This window comes from Bos javanicus, chromosome 9 (genome assembly GCF_032452875.1).
Source record: "Bos javanicus breed banteng chromosome 9, ARS-OSU_banteng_1.0, whole genome shotgun sequence".
In the NCBI taxonomy this organism is placed as follows: domain Eukaryota; kingdom Metazoa; phylum Chordata; class Mammalia; order Artiodactyla; family Bovidae; genus Bos; species Bos javanicus.
Window position 1 is genome coordinate 64,102,681 of NC_083876.1, and position 17,689 is coordinate 64,120,369.

Genomic DNA, 17,689 nt, shown 5'->3' on the forward strand with positions numbered 1-17,689 from the left:
TCAGAGTGAAGTAAGTCTGAAAGAGAAAAACAAGTATTGTGTAATATCACTGTATGTGAAATCTAGAATAATGGTATAGATGAACTTTCAAAACAGAAATAGAGACACAGATGTAGAGAACGAACTTACAGATACCAAAAGGGGCTGTGGGGGTAGATTGACATATACACTATATCAAATCAGATCAGATCAGTTCAGTCGCTCAGTCGTGTCCAACTCTTTGCGACCCCGTGAATCACAGCACGCCAGGCCTCCCTGTCCATCACCAACTCCCGGAGTTCATTCAGACTCACGTCCATCGACTCAGTGATGCCATCCAGCCATCTCATCCTCTGTCGTCCCCTTCTGCTCCTGCCCCCAATCCCTCCCAGCATCAGAGTCTTTTCCAATGAGTCAACTCTTCACATGAGGTGGCCAAAGTACTGGAGTTTCAGCTTTAGCATCATTCCTTCCAAAGAAATCCCAGGGCTGATCTCCTTCAGAATGGACTGGTTGGATCTCCTTACAGTCCAAGGGACTCTCAAGAGTCTTCTCCAGCACCACAGTTCAAAAGCATCAATTCTTCGGTGCTCACCCTTCTTCACAGTCCAACTCTCACATCCATACATGACCACCGGAAAAACCATAGCCTTGACTAGACAGACCTTTGTTGGCAAAGTAATGTCTCTGCTTTTGAATATGCTATCTAGGTTGGTCATAACTTTCCTTCCAAGGAGTAAGCGTCTTTTAATTTCATGGCTGCATCACCATCTGCAGTGATTTTGGAGCCCAGAAAAATAAAGTCTGACACTGTTTCCACTGTTTCCCCATCTATTTCCCATGAAGCGATGGGACCAGATGCCATGATCTTCGTTTTCTGAATGTTGAGTTTTAAGCCAACTTTTTCACTCTCCTCTTTCACCTTCATCAAGAGGCTTTTTTGTTCCTCTTCACTTTCTGCCATAAGGGTGGTGTCATCTGCATATCTGAGGTTATTGATATTTCTCCCAGCAATCTTGATTCCAGTTTGTGTTTCTTCCAGTCCAGGGTTTCTCATGATGTACTCTGTATATAAGTTAAATAAACAGGGTGACAATATAGAGCCTTGACATACTCCTTTTCCTGTTTGGAACCAGTCTGTTGTTCCATGTCCAGTTCTAACTGTTGCTTCCTGACCTGTATACGGATTTCTCAAGAGGCAGGTCAGGTGGTCTGGTATTCCCATCTCTTTCAGAATTTTCCATAGTTGATTGTGATCCACACAGTCAAAGGCTTTAGCATAGTCAATAAAGCAGAAATAGATGTTTTTCTGGAACTCTCTTGCTTTTTCCATGATCCAGCGGATGTTGGCAATTTGATCTCTGGTTCCTCTGCCTTTTCTAAAACCAGCTTGAACATCAGGAAGTTCACGGTTCACATATTGCTGAAGCCTGGCTTGGAGAATTTTGAGCATGACTTTACTATATAGGTATATATAGTATATATACACACACGTATGTAACTCTCTATATAGAGTACTGTATAGCACAGGGAATTCTACTCAGTGCTCTGTGGTGACCTAAATCACAAGGAAATATAAAAACGAATCTGTATATATGTCAGGGAACATTTAACAGGAGGATTCCTGCATGCTGTTTTCTATTTCTCAAGGATTCTCTGTTCCTTATCCGTATCTATTCCAAGAATGAGTAAAACTGCATGCTGTTCTCAGGACTGAAGTCATGGGATGAGACATGCAGTGACTCTTTTCAGCGTCAGAGACCTTGTATGTATTAGACTATCCATATTGTGGCTATTGATAAAATTTCATCCTGTGTAATCATCTTACTAAAGACAAATAAACCTGCATTTCTGCTAATAAAGCACCTTTGCTCCATCAGAGCTTGGGTCCCCGTGTCTTTCTTTCTTTCTCTCTCTCTCTCTCCTTGGCTAATTCTCTGGAGCACATAAACCCGTCGTGCTCACTCTCCTGCCCGGGCTTCTAAGACTCTCTTGAGAAGGCACCCTGTGCCTTAACCCCCCACTCAAGAGGGTGCCCAGTGCCTTCGTGAGAGATACAAGTCCTGTGTCAAGGACTTTATTGGTTCTCTGCGTAAACCAGGGAGTATCAGCCTCTTTCTCTCTTTCACTTTCTTATCATTGCCTCTGGACTGCCAAGTCCTGGTCCATTAAAGGACCCTAACAAGTGGCGCCCCAGAACAGGGACACTGGTATGTATGGCATTTCGGATGGAGGGACTCGGGACCTATTGAGGTCGGTAAGTACTAAGACACGGGTTATGCTGCTAGGAAGCCCCATCATTTCTCTATTTTACTTCACCATTTGTTTAAAGCTCAGGGACTTTTGGTTCCGTGCCAATGAATAGAGGCTTGCTTTCAAACAATGGTTAAATGTAATCCTTGGCTCCCTGATAAATGCAATTTTGATTTAGAAATTTGGCACCAGGTCAAAGAAAGTGTTGAATGAGCCACCAAGCAAGGAAAAAATATTCCAATTGATTTCTGGCCATTTCAAGGTAAATTCTAGCCCTCCTAATATTCGACAACAGACAGAACACTTATTGCATGAATATGAATCAGATGATGAAATTTTACAAAAGGCCCAATTATAACAACATAAAATATTTCAAAATTTTCTTGCGAGCCCTGCCCCGGCTGCTCCAAATGCTCCTCCTCTGCCAACAGGTGCAACTCCAAAAGTCTCTCCTTTGTTGGAACCTAATGAAAGTTATGCTAAAATTTTTGCTAGATTAGAAACTACTATTTCCCATACTGTAATTGCAGAAGAAACCAAGAAACAGCTAGAGAAATTACTTGTTTATGAGAATGCAAATCAGGAATGTCAAAGAGCTATCGCTGCAATTTTTGAGACTGGGACTATTACTGATTATTTGAAGGCTTATCACAATCTAGGATCAGAAACTCAAAAGATGCAAATGCTAGCTGAAACAATGGCTACTACTTTAAAAAGGGAAATGAAGGATGCTCTACATGTAGAGATAAAAACCATTTAAAAGGGGACTGCCCTAAGAAGGCTAATAAAAAACCTCCAAGAGTTCGCCCTCGCTGCCATAGAGGAATGCATTGGGCCAAAGGTTATAAATCTAAATTTGATATTAAAGGAAAACCTATTCCAAGAAACTCCAAACAGGGGACCCCCCAGGTCCCCTACAACAAAAACCAGGGGCAAATTCTATCTTTTCCCTCAAACCCTCAACATCCGGCAGTGCTGCCGTCAATATACCAGCCCTAAATGATTTTTTCCTTTACCCTGAAGCAGTCCCTTCTAGAGTACCTACTGGACTTTTTGGACCCCTGCCCCAACAAACCTTCAGTCTTTCATTGGCTGATCTAGTTTGGCTTCTAAAGGAATTATTGTTCACCCTGGAATAATTGATTCAAACTATAAAGGAGAGATTCAAATTATGATGTCATCTCAGATTCTATGGCAATTCAAAAAAGGGGACAAAAATTGCTCAATTACTTCTCTTGCCTTACATTTCTATTAACTCCTCTAATAATGTACGGACAAATGGGTTTGGCAGTACAGATCAAAAACAATCCTTATGGACATCATCGGTATCTGAATATGCCGGACCAAATATAAATATCAAAATTAATCATAAAAGATTTCCTAGTCTCCTCGACACTGGATCTAATATTACTATTATTTCCAAACACTTATGGCCCAAATCCTGGCCTATACAAAAAGTCTCTTGCCAGATTGCAGGAATTTCTCAAACCAAAGTACAAGAAATTTATCAAAATGTTTAGATCTACCCATATGAAAGACCAAAAGACCAGCCTGCAACATTAAGACCTTATGTGATAGATGCACCCCTTAATCTAATAGAAAGGGACTTACTTATGCAATGGCAAACTCAGATATACATCCCACATTTTTCCTAAGGGCCACTGCTCATTTAACAAACAAAACAATTATTAAAATAACTTGGAAGAATGACGAGCCTATTTGGACAGAGCAATGGCCCTTTGCTGCTACTGCTAAGTCACTCCAGTCGTGTCCGACTCTGTGCGACCCCATAGACGGCAGCCCACCAGGCTTCCCAGTCCCTGGGATTCTCCAAGCAAGAACACTGGAGTGGGTTGCCATTTCCTTCTCCAATGCATGAAAATGAAAAGTGAAAGTGAAGTCACTCAGTCATGTCCGACTCTAGTGACCCCATGGACTGCAGCCTACCAGGCTCCTCCGTCCATGGGATTTTCTAGGCAAAAGTACTGGAGTGGGGTGCCATTGCCTTCTCCTTATGAAAGATAAATTTCAGGCTACTAAAGAACTTATAGACACACAATTAGAATTAAAACATATTGAGGAATCTTTCTCTCCTTAGAACTTTCCTATTTTTATTATAAAAAAGAAATCTGACAAATGGTATCTCTTAACAGACCTTAGAAGAGTTAATGCATCTATGAAACCTATGGATACATTACAACTAGAGATCCCATCACCTATTACTATTCCTCAAAATTGGCACATTATTATTACTGATTTACAAGATTGCCTTTTTAATATACCTTTACATCCTTTAGACCAGGAGAGATTCACTTTCTCTCTCCCTTATCCTAATCATATCGGGCCTCATAAAAGATTTCAATAAGCTATATTACTTCAAAATATGCTTAACAATCCTAATATTTGTCAAAAATTTTGTAGCCAAGGCTTAACTCCAATGTGACAGCAATTCCCTCATGCATATATCATTAATAATACACTGTAACTACAAAAAGGAGAAATGATATTTTTGACACTGAATGGCCATGATATTCTTTAGACTCCAGAGAAAACTGATTAAAGTAAAATCTTTTTTGAAATTGCAAAACCAATTCTTCTTACATGTGTGGTTAAGAAAAGGTTAACTTCTTAAAATATTTTTTGGAGCTCCAATTCTGTCTGGGAAACAAAACAGGCCTAAGGAAAAAACCTAAAGTTAACTCTTACCATGTCCTTTGGATACACAACCAAAGGATACATAAACCAAAGTTTATGGGACTCCAGCCATAAACAAGTTGGTGAATAAAAATAAAAAATTTTTTAAACGGAAAAGGTATTTCAAGCGGAAAACTATGCCTATCTATGTCTCAATGTATGTCTTTTTTTTTTTTTGGATAATATGAAGTTAATGAGCTCTATTTAAATTTAGGTTCACATGAACTGAAAAATATTCAATATTAAATATAATGTTTATTTAAATATAAATATAATTTAAATATAATTGTTTCCTAATCTAATTAAGACATGTCTTAAATCATCAACACTATGTAATACTTTTATTATGCCTAGGTTTAAGGTAAACTAAATTTGTCAACAAAAGGGTAACTTTATATATATATATATATAAGATGAAAACTTTTGGATAATCTCTACTAAAAATAATGATATTTTTCATAGAATAATGTATTATTATAATCTAAAATAATCTCTTAGGATCGGGGTAGCTTAAGTTTCTGGAGTTATACTAAACTAAATTATAAAAGTTTATTAAACAGCTAGGTCATTTCCAAATAAATAATATTTTAAAACATTAATTACTGAACATTAACTTCCTCTTACAAAAAGTTTTTCTTATAGAAAAACTAAAGATATTTTAGACTATTAATAAATATATATATTATAATATATAATATGATATAATAAATATATTCACCAATCTATAAAATACTAACATATAAGACACTTCATAGTTGCTAAAGAAAAGTAAGATATATACTTTTAATAAAAGGATATAAGAAATGGCAAATAAAATGATGAATACAAAAATACAAAAAGGGTTTATGACAAATGAAAGAAAATTTTATGACAAATGGATTTAACTCATTACCCTGAACTTTCTTCCTCTTCCTTCTTACATGTCTTGATTAATACAAATTCTTCTTTTATATGGGCCATGCCTCTCCAAGGTAAAACTACACAACATGTTATAACCTACCTATCAACTTATTTTGCAATAATGAGAACACCTAATTCTATAGGTTCGTGACATTGTACAGGAGACTGGGATCAAGACTATCCCCATGGAAAAGAAATGCAAAAAAGCAAAATGGCTGTCTGGGGAGGCCTTACAAATAGCTGTGAAAAGAAGAGAAGCAAAAAGCAAAGGAGAAAAGGAAAGATATAAGCATCTGAATGCAGAGTTCCAAAGAATAGCAAGGAGAGATAAGAAAGGCTTCCTCAGCAATCAGTGCAAAGAAATAGAGGAAAACAACAGAATGGGAAAGACTAGAGATCTCTTTAAGAAAATAAGAGATACCAAGGCAACATTTCATGCAAAGATGGGCTCGATAAAGGACAGAAATGGTATGGACCTAACAGAAGCAGATGATATTAAGAAGAGGTGGCAAGAATACACAGAAAAACTGTACAAAAAAGATCTTCACGACCCAGATAATCATGATGGTGTGATCACTGACCTAGAGCCAGACATCCTGGAATGGGAAGTCAAGTGGGCCTTAGAAAACATCAGTACGAACAAAGCTAGTGGAGGTGATGGAATTCCAGTGGAGCTATTTCAAATGCTGAAAGATAATGCTGTGAAAGTGCTGCACTCAATATGCCAGCAAATTTGGAAAACTTAGCAGTTGCCACAGGACTGGAAAAAGTCAGTTTTCATTCCAATCCCAAAGAAAGGCAATTCCAAAGAATGCTCAAACTACCGCACAATTGCACTCATCTCACATGTTAGTAAAGTAATGCTCAAAATTCTCCAAGCCAGGCTTCAGCAATATGTGAACCGTGAACTTCCTGATGTTCAAGCTGGCGTTAGAAAAGGCAGAGGAACCAGAGATCAAATTGCCAACATCCGCTGGATCATGGAAAAAGCAAGAGAGTTCCAGAAAAACATCTATTTCTGCTTTATTGACTATGACAAAGCCTTTGACTGTGTGGATCACAATAAACTGGAAAATTCTGAAAGAGATGGGAATACCAGACCACCTGACCTGCCTCTTGAGAAATCTGTATGCAGGTCAGGAAGCAACAGTTAGAACTGGACATGGAACAATAGACTGTTTCCAAATAGGAAAAGGAGTACGTCATGGCTGTATATTGTCACCCTGCTTATTTAACTTCTATGCAGAGTACATCATTAGTAATGCTGGACTGGAAGAAACACAAGCTGGAATCAAGATTGCTGGGAGAAATATCAATAACCTCAGATATGCAGATGACACCACCCTTATGGCAGAAAGTGAAGAGGAACAAAAAAGCCTCTTGATGAAGGTGAAAGAGGAGAGTGAAAAAGTTGGCTTAAAACTCAACATTCAGAAAACGAAGATCATGGCATCTGGTCCCACCACTTCATGGGAAATAGATGGGGAAACAGTGGAAACAGTGTCAGACTTTATTTTTCTGGGCTCCAAAATCACTGCAGATGGTGATTGCAGCCATGAAATTAAAAGACGCTTACTCCTTGAAAGGAAAGTTATGACCAACCTAGATAGCATATTCAAAAGCAGAGACATTACTTTGCCAACAAAGGTCCATCTAGTCAAGGCTATGGTTTTTCCAGTGGTCATTTATGGATGTGAGAGTTGGACTGTGAAGAAAGCTGAGAGCCGAAGAATTGATGCTTTTGAAGTGTGGTGTAGGAAAAGACTCTTGAGAGTCACTTGGAATGCAAGGAGATCCAACCAGTCCATTCTGAAAGAGATCAGCCCTGGGATTTCTTTGGAAGGAATGATTCTAAAGCTGAAACTCCAGTCCTTTGGCCACCTCATGCAAGAGTTGGCTCATTGGAAAAGACTCTGATGCTGGGAGGGATTGCGGGCAGGAGGAGAAGGGGATGACAGAGCATGAGATGGCTGGATGGCATCACTGACTAGATGGACGTGAGTCTGAGTGAACTCTGGGAGTTGGTGATGGACAGGGAGGCCTGGCGTGCTGCGATTCATGGGGTCACAAAGAGTCGGACATGACTGAGCGACTGAACTGAACTGAACTGAACTTAACTGACTGAATTCTATGAAAACAGACAATGGCCCTGCCTATATTTCTAAGCAAATTGAAACAATTTTTACATTCATCCTCTATTAAACAGATAACAAACATTCCTTATAATCCACAAACACAAGACATAATTAAACAAACACATTACACACTGTAACTGCAAATAAAAAATTAAATAAGAGGATATACACAGGAACACTTTTATCTTCCTTATCCAGAACAGACTTTACTACATTCTAATGCAGTATAGTCTTTAAGCCTATAACTATTATTAATATAGCTTTATTTCTGTTTCCAATCTGTGAGATTCTTAAAACAAAATAACATCAACTTCAATGCCTGTTTCACAATACAAAACAAAAACAACATAAAAAAGACACCAGTTGCCAAATAAGTTATTTGTTCCTAAGAATATCAAAAGTGCAAAATATTCACCTTCTTTTCAGGTCTGTCTTGAAAATATAATCATCTCCCTTGACACACTGAACAGAGAGATTCAACAGCTACCAGGCTGCATTTCTTTTCCAAGAACAAGGTCAAATATATTTAGATATGAGCAACATTTCATTTATCAAGTTGTTCTGCATCAACTTTTCAATAATTTCACTTAGGAAAAAATATTTGAGTGTTTGCTCCTAATCTTTTGCCCCAAATAACACAAACCACTTAAAACACAGTCAGATTCCATTTCTCTTTATATCAGAAAAATATATACTGAGTGAAGAGAAAATCAATCCATTAATTCAAAACCACAGCCAAATACCAGTCCCAAACAGATTTCTAGATGATTTTTTTTTATTTTGGACTGAAATATTTCCTAAGTGGACTTCCCTGGTGGCTTAGATGATAAAGCATCTGCCTACAATGCGGGAGACCCAGGTTCGATCCCTGGGTTGGGAAGATCCTCTGGAGAAGGAAATGGCAACCCATTCCAGTACTCTTGCCTGGATAATCCCATGGACGGAGGAGGGTTGTAGGTTACAGTCCATGGGGTCGCAAAGAGTCGGACACGACTGAGCGACTTCACTTCACTTCACTGTTTCCTATGAATGTTTTCATCATTATCACTTTCCTTTCTTTCTATAACTATTGTTAATATAGCTTTATTTGTTTTAAGTTTTTTAAACTTACCACAAGGAAATATTTTGACTAAAGCAGAAAAACATTATGAAACATTAAAGGACACCTCCCTTCCTTTGACCATTTGATATCAAGATGGATTAACTAATCAATAGAAATCTAAAAAACTAATCTCACAGGGAAAGGGGTATGCTTCTATTTCTCCAGATGGATCCAACGAACTCATATGACTTCCTCTTCAGAAGATTCAACCTAAGGGGGCCCCCAACATTCAAACTAGAGACAAAACAACAAAAACCCCAGGAAGAAGAAATTCCAATACAAGCCATGGCAGCTTTAAAAATTTCCAAAAAACGCCACATTTGGCATCACCGACCTTATGATCTCCCTACTTGGGGACAGATAAAAACCCTTACTAATCAAGCTGAAAATGTGATTTCTCAACAGGGACTGCCTTGGAATCCTGAAAATATTTTTCTTCACTATGGTTGCTTTGCTTGCTTTTGCTTCCCCCATGCAGGCTGACTTGATTGATCACACTTAATGGGTTTATGCACCTAACTCCCTCTTTTTTATTGTAGGTTATAGAATGGACAGATATAGGACCAATCATATCCACTAATAACTCAACACATATGCCCCCTCCTTGGAGCTTGGAGGGGCCCTTTCATCATGAGAAAGTAGGAAAACTAAGATTTCTCTAGGCTATGAAATCCTACCCTTATGCATGGGCTCAACAAAATTATATATTAGTGTGAATCAACAAACTTGGGCTTTCATCCTGCCTCCAAAAGAAGACTTTCGGACACTGCTTGGATTATTTACTGCTCTTTCTTTGTCCATGAACCATGTTTATACTACTGAAACTTTAGGGAAAGAATTAAGGAAAGACCAAAGAACACTATGCAAAGGGTTTGCTAATAAGAACTTTAAATATATTCCTATTCATTGGGACAAATGTCAGGCCAAATCAGGAAAATTAATGTTAATGCTAATCATACAATTGACTATTAGGGGCCCAATGGTATGTGGTTATCTAACTGCTCAGATGATATTAACAGCCTGTGTGTGATTATGTTACTCAAGTGGCATAGAAGGTTACTAAGACTACAATGGAGCATTACCATGACAGAGGACCTCTTGGATGGCTTGACGGTGGAATGGACCCCCCTCGTCCTCGAATCGTCCTTGATAAACAGATTGGGCCTGAACAATGGGACATCTGGAAACTTGCTGCAAGCATTGAGGAACTTGGGACTTGGACTGGACGTTTCACAGGGACCAGTCATAGCCATGGCCATTATTTCTTTTGCTATGATCAATCATATTTTGTACAAGCCTGTGTTCCACTTCCTTTTGTTGTAGCTATAGGAAATTTACAATTCAATAAGACTTTACATTCTGTAACTTGCATAAATTGTAAATTATATACTTGTCTTAACTCCTCTATTTACTTGAGAAATGACTCCCTTTGGATTCTTCGATCTCGACATAATCTGTGGTTACCAATAAATCTCCAGTGGCCCTGGGAAGAAGGTCCCATGGCTGGACTTGCTTCCCGGTTACTTACTAAATTGCTCCGGTGATCTAAACGATTTATTGGATGGCTGAGTTTTGGCATTTTGGGATTAATAGCTATCTGCACCACTGCTGCTGTCACTGGTGTTGCTTTACAAACCTCAATTCAAACACATAATTTTATTCAAAATTGGACTAAAGATGCCCATACTATGTGGGCCCCTCAGGCTCAGATAGATGAGGATATTCAAGAGAAAATACAGGAACTAAAAACAGCCATCAAATGGGTTGGAGATCAATTAACAGATGTACAAAAACAGGTAATGCTAAAATGTGATTGGAATTCTACTCAATTTTGTGTTACTCCTGTTCATTTCAATAATAGTGCCTAAACATACATAATAAAGCCTCTCTGAATGTACAATTATTACAAAAAGAAATATTTGAAACATTTTCTAATAATCTTCCCTCTTCCACTAATTTGAAAACTTTAGCTGAACAACTAGCTGATCAATTATCTGAGTCAGATCAACACAGATGGTTTCAAAGCATTACTCACAGCATTGGGTCTAAAACTGTAATTTTGGTGATTGTCTTAACAATTATATTTGTCATCTACCATTGCCTTCATGCAAAGATTGTTAAACTAAACAAACTCTAATGGTCAGAACTCTTTTTACATATATTATAAATAAATAAGGGGGAATTGTTGGGGAGTGTTTAACAGGAGGATTCCTACGTGCTGTTTCTCACAAGTCCTTTGTTTCTTTCTAAGCGGAACAGTAGGCTGCTCCCAGGAACTGAGGTCATTGTGTGAGCCAGGCTTGAATCTCCTTTAGTAAACATTCTCTTTACGACAAACTCAATTAATCAAGACCCTTTTTACAAATATAAAAAGTAAGGGGGAATTGTCAGGGAACATTTAACAGGAGGATTCCTGCATCCTGTTTTCTATTTCTCAAGGATTCTCTGTTCCTTATCAGTTCCTATTCCAAGAATGACTAAAGCTACATGCAGTTCTCAGGACTGAAGTCATGGGATGAGATATACAGTGACTCTTTCCAGCGTCAGAGACCTTGTATGTATTAGACTATCCATATTGTGGCTATTGACAAAATTTCATCCTGTGTTATCATCTTACTAAAGATATATAAGCCTGCATTTCTGCTAATAAAGCACCTTTGCTCCATCAGAGCCTGTGTCTTTCTTTCTTTCTTTCTCTCTCTCTCCTCGGCTAATTCTCTGGAGCACAGAAACCTGTCTTGTTCACTCTCCTGCCAGGGCTTCTAAGACTCTCATGAGAAGGTGCCCCGTGCCTTCATTTCCCCCTTGAGAGGGTGCCTGGTGCCTTCTGAGAGACGCAAGTCCTGTGTCAAGGACTTTATTGGTTCTCTGCGTAAACCAGGGAGTATCAGCCTCTTTCTCTCTTTCACTTTCTTATCATCGCTTCCGGACCACCAGGTCCCGGTCCACTAAAGGACCCCAACATATATGAATACCTATGGGCTTCATGGTGGCTCAGTGGATAAAGAATCTGCCTGCGATGGAGGGGACACTGGTTCAATCCCCAGGTCAGGAAGATCCCCTGGTGGAGGGCATGGCAACCCACTCCAGTATTCTTGCCTAGAGAATTCCCATGGACAGAAGGAGCCTGGAGGGCTACAGTCGATAGGATTGCAAAGAGTCGGACATGACTGAAGTGACCAAGCATGCATGCCTGTATATCTATAGCTGATTCAATTTGCTGTAGAGCATAAATACAACATTGTAAAGCAACTATATTAAAAAAAAAATCCAGGGGTTGGATAATGGACTTTTGGTGTCTATAACTCAGGGACATGGTGCTCACCTGAGGGAAAGGACTCTATACAGGTGTCCAATCAAACAAGCCACCATGTTAGAAGGTAGCAATTGCATTCACAATGGGAGGGGGAATGAAATCTTGAAAAAGATCATAGCACTTGGCATCTGATGTGCTTTTCTTCTAGTTGAGATACACCTTGGTTTTACTTGGAGGAGGGAAGGGATATGTGTGCAGTAAAAGTGAGGTGAACAAAATTTGGAGTTCTAGCAACTACTAATAGTTTTTACAAAATGGTTTCAACCTTATTATTTTTCTTAAAGAGAAAATTATACTCCTCAAGTTTGGTCTTATTAGAGTCAAATTGTATGCTTTCAAATGTACATTTCTAGTTATAATAATTGTACATTTTTAGCAAACAAGGAGCTTGATGATTCATACTAATAGGGATGTGTTTGAAGATCTGAAAGATTGAATAATTGTTCTTGATAAAAATACAAATACCCTGTGAGTCTTGCTGTGACCCTCAGGAGCTGTGAGCGAATCAAGTAAGCACAGAGTTACCGAAGGCTCAGAGCAAAGCCCTCAGAGAATTTAAACTAAAAGTTGAAGATAAGGCTTAACCACCCAGGATTAAATGAAAGACAAATGGAAATCAAAGCTCTCCACGCCTGCTGCTTAGAAACAGAAAACAAGCAGAACCTGGGTGATTTCCAGGTGAATCATAAAGACCGTGGTGTTAAAAGGAGCAGAGGGGTAGGGAGTAATGTAGAAGCCCTCTCTGCCTTTGACTCTAAGTTACTTTGACCTCTTTCCATATCTATTAAAACAGGAACATAGCATATGATCCAACAGTTGTACTCCTTGGTATTTACCCAAATGAATTGAAAACTTAAGTCTATGCAAAAACTTATACACAGTGCTTCCCTGGTGGCTCAGTGGTAAAGAATCTGCCTGCCAATGCAGGAGACACAGTTTCAATCCTTGGTCCGGGAAAATCCCACAAGATGTGGGGCAACTAAGTCCATGTGCCACAACTATTGAGCCTGTGCTGCTCTAGAACCTGGGAGTTGCAACTGCTGAGCCCACATGCCACAACTACTGAAGCCCGCCACCCTAGAGCCTGTGCTCCACACTAAGAAAAGCCACCATAATGAGAAGGCCATGCACCTCAACAAGAGAAAAACCTGCACAGCAGCGAAGACCCAGAACAGACAAAAACAAAAACAAACCCTCCCACCAAAACAAAAAAAACACTTATACATAGATGTTGATAGCAGCTTTATTCATTGCCAAGTCTTGGAAGCAATCAAGATGTCCCTCAGTAGGTGAATAAATAAACAAACTGTGGTACACCCAACCAGTGGAATATTATTCACTGATAAAAAGAAATGTGCTATCTGGCCATGGAAAGACATGCTGCTGCTAAGTTGCTTCAGTCGCGTCCGACTCTGTGCAACCCATAGACAGCAGCCCACCAGGCTTTCCTGTCCCTGGGATTCTCCAGGCAAGAACAATGGAGTGGGTTGCCAGTTCCTTCTCCAATACATGAAAGTGAAAAGTGAAAGTGAAGTTGCTCAGTCGTGTCCGACTCTTAGCGACCCCATGGACTGCAGCCCAACAGGCTCCTCCGTCCATGGGATTTTCGAGGCAAGAGTACTGGAGTGGGGTGCCATTGCCTTCTCCGATGGAAAGACATAGAGGACCCTTAAATGGATGTTAATAGGTGAAAGAAGCCAATATTAAAAGGCTGTATAGTGTATGATTCAAACTATATGGCAATTTTCAAAAAGGCAGAATATAGAGACAGTAAAGAGATTGGTAGCTATCAGAGTTTGAGGGACAAGGATTGGTATTAATTAATAGGCAGAGCACAGGAATTTTAGGGTGGTGAAACTAATTGGAAAATCTGTTGGGCTGACTTCCAGGTTTGCATTTATAAGGTACATATTGAAATCTCTGAAAACTCAGCTACAGTGATAGAAGACCCATGTTACCTGAAACAAGCCATATCTGTAGTCTGTGTTTGATAGTCTTCCAATCAGGCTCTGATGTAGATGGAGAAGATCAATCTGACCAGCCCAGGAGTTCTGGTTTCCTGCATCAGAGCGCATTTCATCTGAGTGAATGCTTTGGGGAGGAGTTTCCCTGCCTCTTTTCTGTTTTTCCCTAGTCTCTTATTATTTTTCCAGCTATTATACAGATTTTTCAGGCCATTAAGCAAGGTTCAACCTCTTCCTCTTCCAAATTCCAGCAGTACACTTTTATGTTGTCTCCAGCCATTTAAAAGGCAGAGCTAAGCTCTATGAAGATTCCTATGGGAATCCACTCTCATCAGTCAATGACAGTTTGAGACTTGGAGTTTGAGTATCTGTTTACACTGTGGTGTGGACTCCACCCAAAGTTCTAAGCTCAAAGGGCAGAAATCCCAGAATCCCAGAAATCATGGTACCTAAGACTTCATGGCTCTAAACATTTTATGTTATAGATAAGACAAAGAATTTGAAACTTACAGTTGTTAAAATAACACAGATAAGATTTGAAAATGGAAAGCAGTTTCCAAAAGTGATACAGGTTTCATTGGCATATTTTTTGTCTTAATAGCTCAAAATTAAAACACAGTTGAGTCTCACAGGAAAATATCCATAGCCAACAGTTGTTTTCCAGGAAAATTAAACTTTGGGAATTAGAAAGCTTTGTAATGTATTTCCTGAAACTTTAGGAATCAGATGGAAAACTCTAAAGAAGTCTTGCAGAAGTTGCTAAGTGATTTGTGTTGGTTTATAGGACATGACCCTGGCTTCTCCAAGCTTGAGTCTGGGCGGAATGTTCGAGGAGTGGGTAACAGTCACGGGGCGTCAGAACTCCCATAAGCCTCAAGTCCTGGGAATCAGTGGCCACATGTGGTCAGTGGCTCCCATACTGGACAGTGTAGATAAAGAACGTTTTCATCATCATAGAGAGTTTTACTGGATGGTGCTGCTTTATAGGAGGGGTTGGCAAATGTTTCCAATAAAAGACCTGGCAGTATATGTATCTTAGGCTTTGCAGGTTGAGACCAAATCGAAGTGACTGTGTGTCTCTGTGGCAATGACTCAACTGCTCAGAAGCAGCCGCAGATGCTGTGTGAACAAGTGGGTGTGGCTGTGTTCCATTAAGACTCATTGCACAAATAGACACTGGGCCTATTTGCTAAGCCCTGGTTTATGGAGTTGGCTTCTGCAGTACTTGTGGCGTCAGCATAAACCATCCTGATCTGTCTAATGCTTCTGTCTCCAGTGGGTGGTCAACAAAATGTACCTTTGACATCATTCCAGCAATTTCACACAAACATTATCTACATGCACTAAAAACAAATGTAAAGAATTAGAGCTTAAAGTTTCTTTTGGGGAGGGGGGATTAAAAATACCCCCGCTTCAGCCCAGTTCTCTAATTTTATCAGTGTGTAAATTCTTCATCTCTGGTTCTTTCCTCAAGCCTTAACGTCATCTTCATGATGAACTAAGCGTCCAGTTGAACATGATGAGATCTTACAACTGGCACAAGGGATCATTAGTATAAATATCACCCATGGTCTGCTTTAGACTAATCTTATTTCTTTTGTCTGCTGTACTCTGTGCAGGGCTGCTAACAGACCTCCCAGAGTGCTGAACTGGAAGTCAGAGAGGGTAAACATTAACTAGCTTTGTGACCTTGGGCAAAAATGCACATGATCAAGTTTGTGGTTTCTGATTTTTACCTTCTAGCACTTAAAATCTCTGTCAGAGACCTTTCGCAATAATCTAGTTGTCCAAAGCCTCCCCCCGCATCTGTACTCTTTTTACTAGATGATGTCGCCCTCTTCTGGATGCCTTCTGTATCTGCACCGTGGTTTCTTTTCAGTGCACCCTTTGCCTTGTTGCCACTTGCTCAGGCTGAACTCCTTTGTATTCTCATGTCATGAGCCGCAGTATTTCATTCATGATTAATAAGACATAAGTGAAGAGACAGAATTTAAATAGTCCCTTCACCTGTTATATTACTATAATAAAAAAGCTACACTGTAGTCTAGAATTACAGTTTACAGAAGCCCTTAGACAGCCTTCCAAAAATCTCCAACAAATACCATATACTGCTTTCAAATAAATAATTACACTGTGAGAAATTTTTTTAAAAAGGCATAAGCAGCACATATCAACTTCAGGGCGGAGGTTGCTCCTGGGGAGGGAGAGAGGTAAGTGGTATTCTGAAGAGGCATATGTGCTGTCTTTTCAGTCATGTCCAACTCTTTGCAACCCTATGCATGGTAGCCCACCAGGCTCCTCTGTCCATGGGATTTTCCCGGCAAGAATACAGGAGTGCATTGCCATGCCCGCTTTCAGGGAATCTTCCCGACCCAGGGATTAAGCCCACATTTCCTGTGTCTCCTGCAGGTGAATTCTTCACTCGCTGAGCCACTGGGGACTGAAGAAGGGACTTTGTTAAATTTTATTTATTGAATAGAAAGATCTGAGGACAGAATTGGAGGACAGTATGACAAAATATTTAGTAGCAGCTGGGATTGGTGGAGGTAGACCTCACAGGATACTTTTATGTTTTCACACTACTTTTTTTTCATGTGTGTGTGTAAATCTCCTTGTCCTACCCCTGGATAGTATTTTGGGCAGATCCCAGAGTTTTTGCTGTCACTTTTAGGCATTAAAAGTTGAATACCAGAAGAGGGGCTCAAGAGGGAGGGGATATATGTGTAGATATAGGTGATTCACTTTGTTGTACAGCAGAAACTAACACAACATTGTGAAACAACTATTGATCTGTTAGTCTCTCAGTTGTGTCCGAGTCTTTGCGACCCCATGGACTGTAGCCTGCCAGTCCCCTCTGTCCATGGAATTCTCCAGGCAAGAATACTGGAGTGGGTTGCCATTCCCTTCTCCAGGGGATCTTCCTGACCCAGGGATTGAACCCGGGTCTCCTACATTGCAGGCAGACTCTTTACAGTCAGATCCACCACTATACTCCAATAATAAAATTAAAAATTTTAATACCTTTAAAAGTTTTCAAAAAGCTCAATCTGATTTAAACAGAAGCTTTAACATGTCCTTCAAGCATCCCCCTGCCATGTCTGGTGCCTGGACCTACAGGCTCAGCATCTCTCTTGCTGTCTCCTGTTCCTTGAGCACCAGCACAGCTGCACACACACATGCGTGCACACACTCTTACACACACACATGCCCATACACATGCAAAGAAGAGGCGGGAAGGAGAGGTCAAGAGAGAAAAATTGGGTCCGACTCACTCAGTTGTGGTGTGTGTGCTGATACCCACTGGTTGAGCAGATGTATACGTGATGTGGGACACATCTGGGCTATT

At 39.8% G+C, this 17,689-nt stretch overlaps 1 long non-coding RNA gene across 1 annotated transcript; it reads left to right on the plus strand.

Moving 5' to 3' along the window:
* The first annotated feature begins 1,669 nt into the window (after nucleotides 1-1,669).
* On the plus strand, nucleotides 1,670-11,731 carry LOC133253995 (uncharacterized). The gene is made up of 2 exons (XR_009738524.1): nucleotides 1,670-2,236; nucleotides 9,603-11,731. It is a non-coding gene; the product is annotated as an uncharacterized LOC133253995 (long non-coding RNA).
* Nucleotides 11,732-17,689: the final 5,958 nt, after the last annotated feature.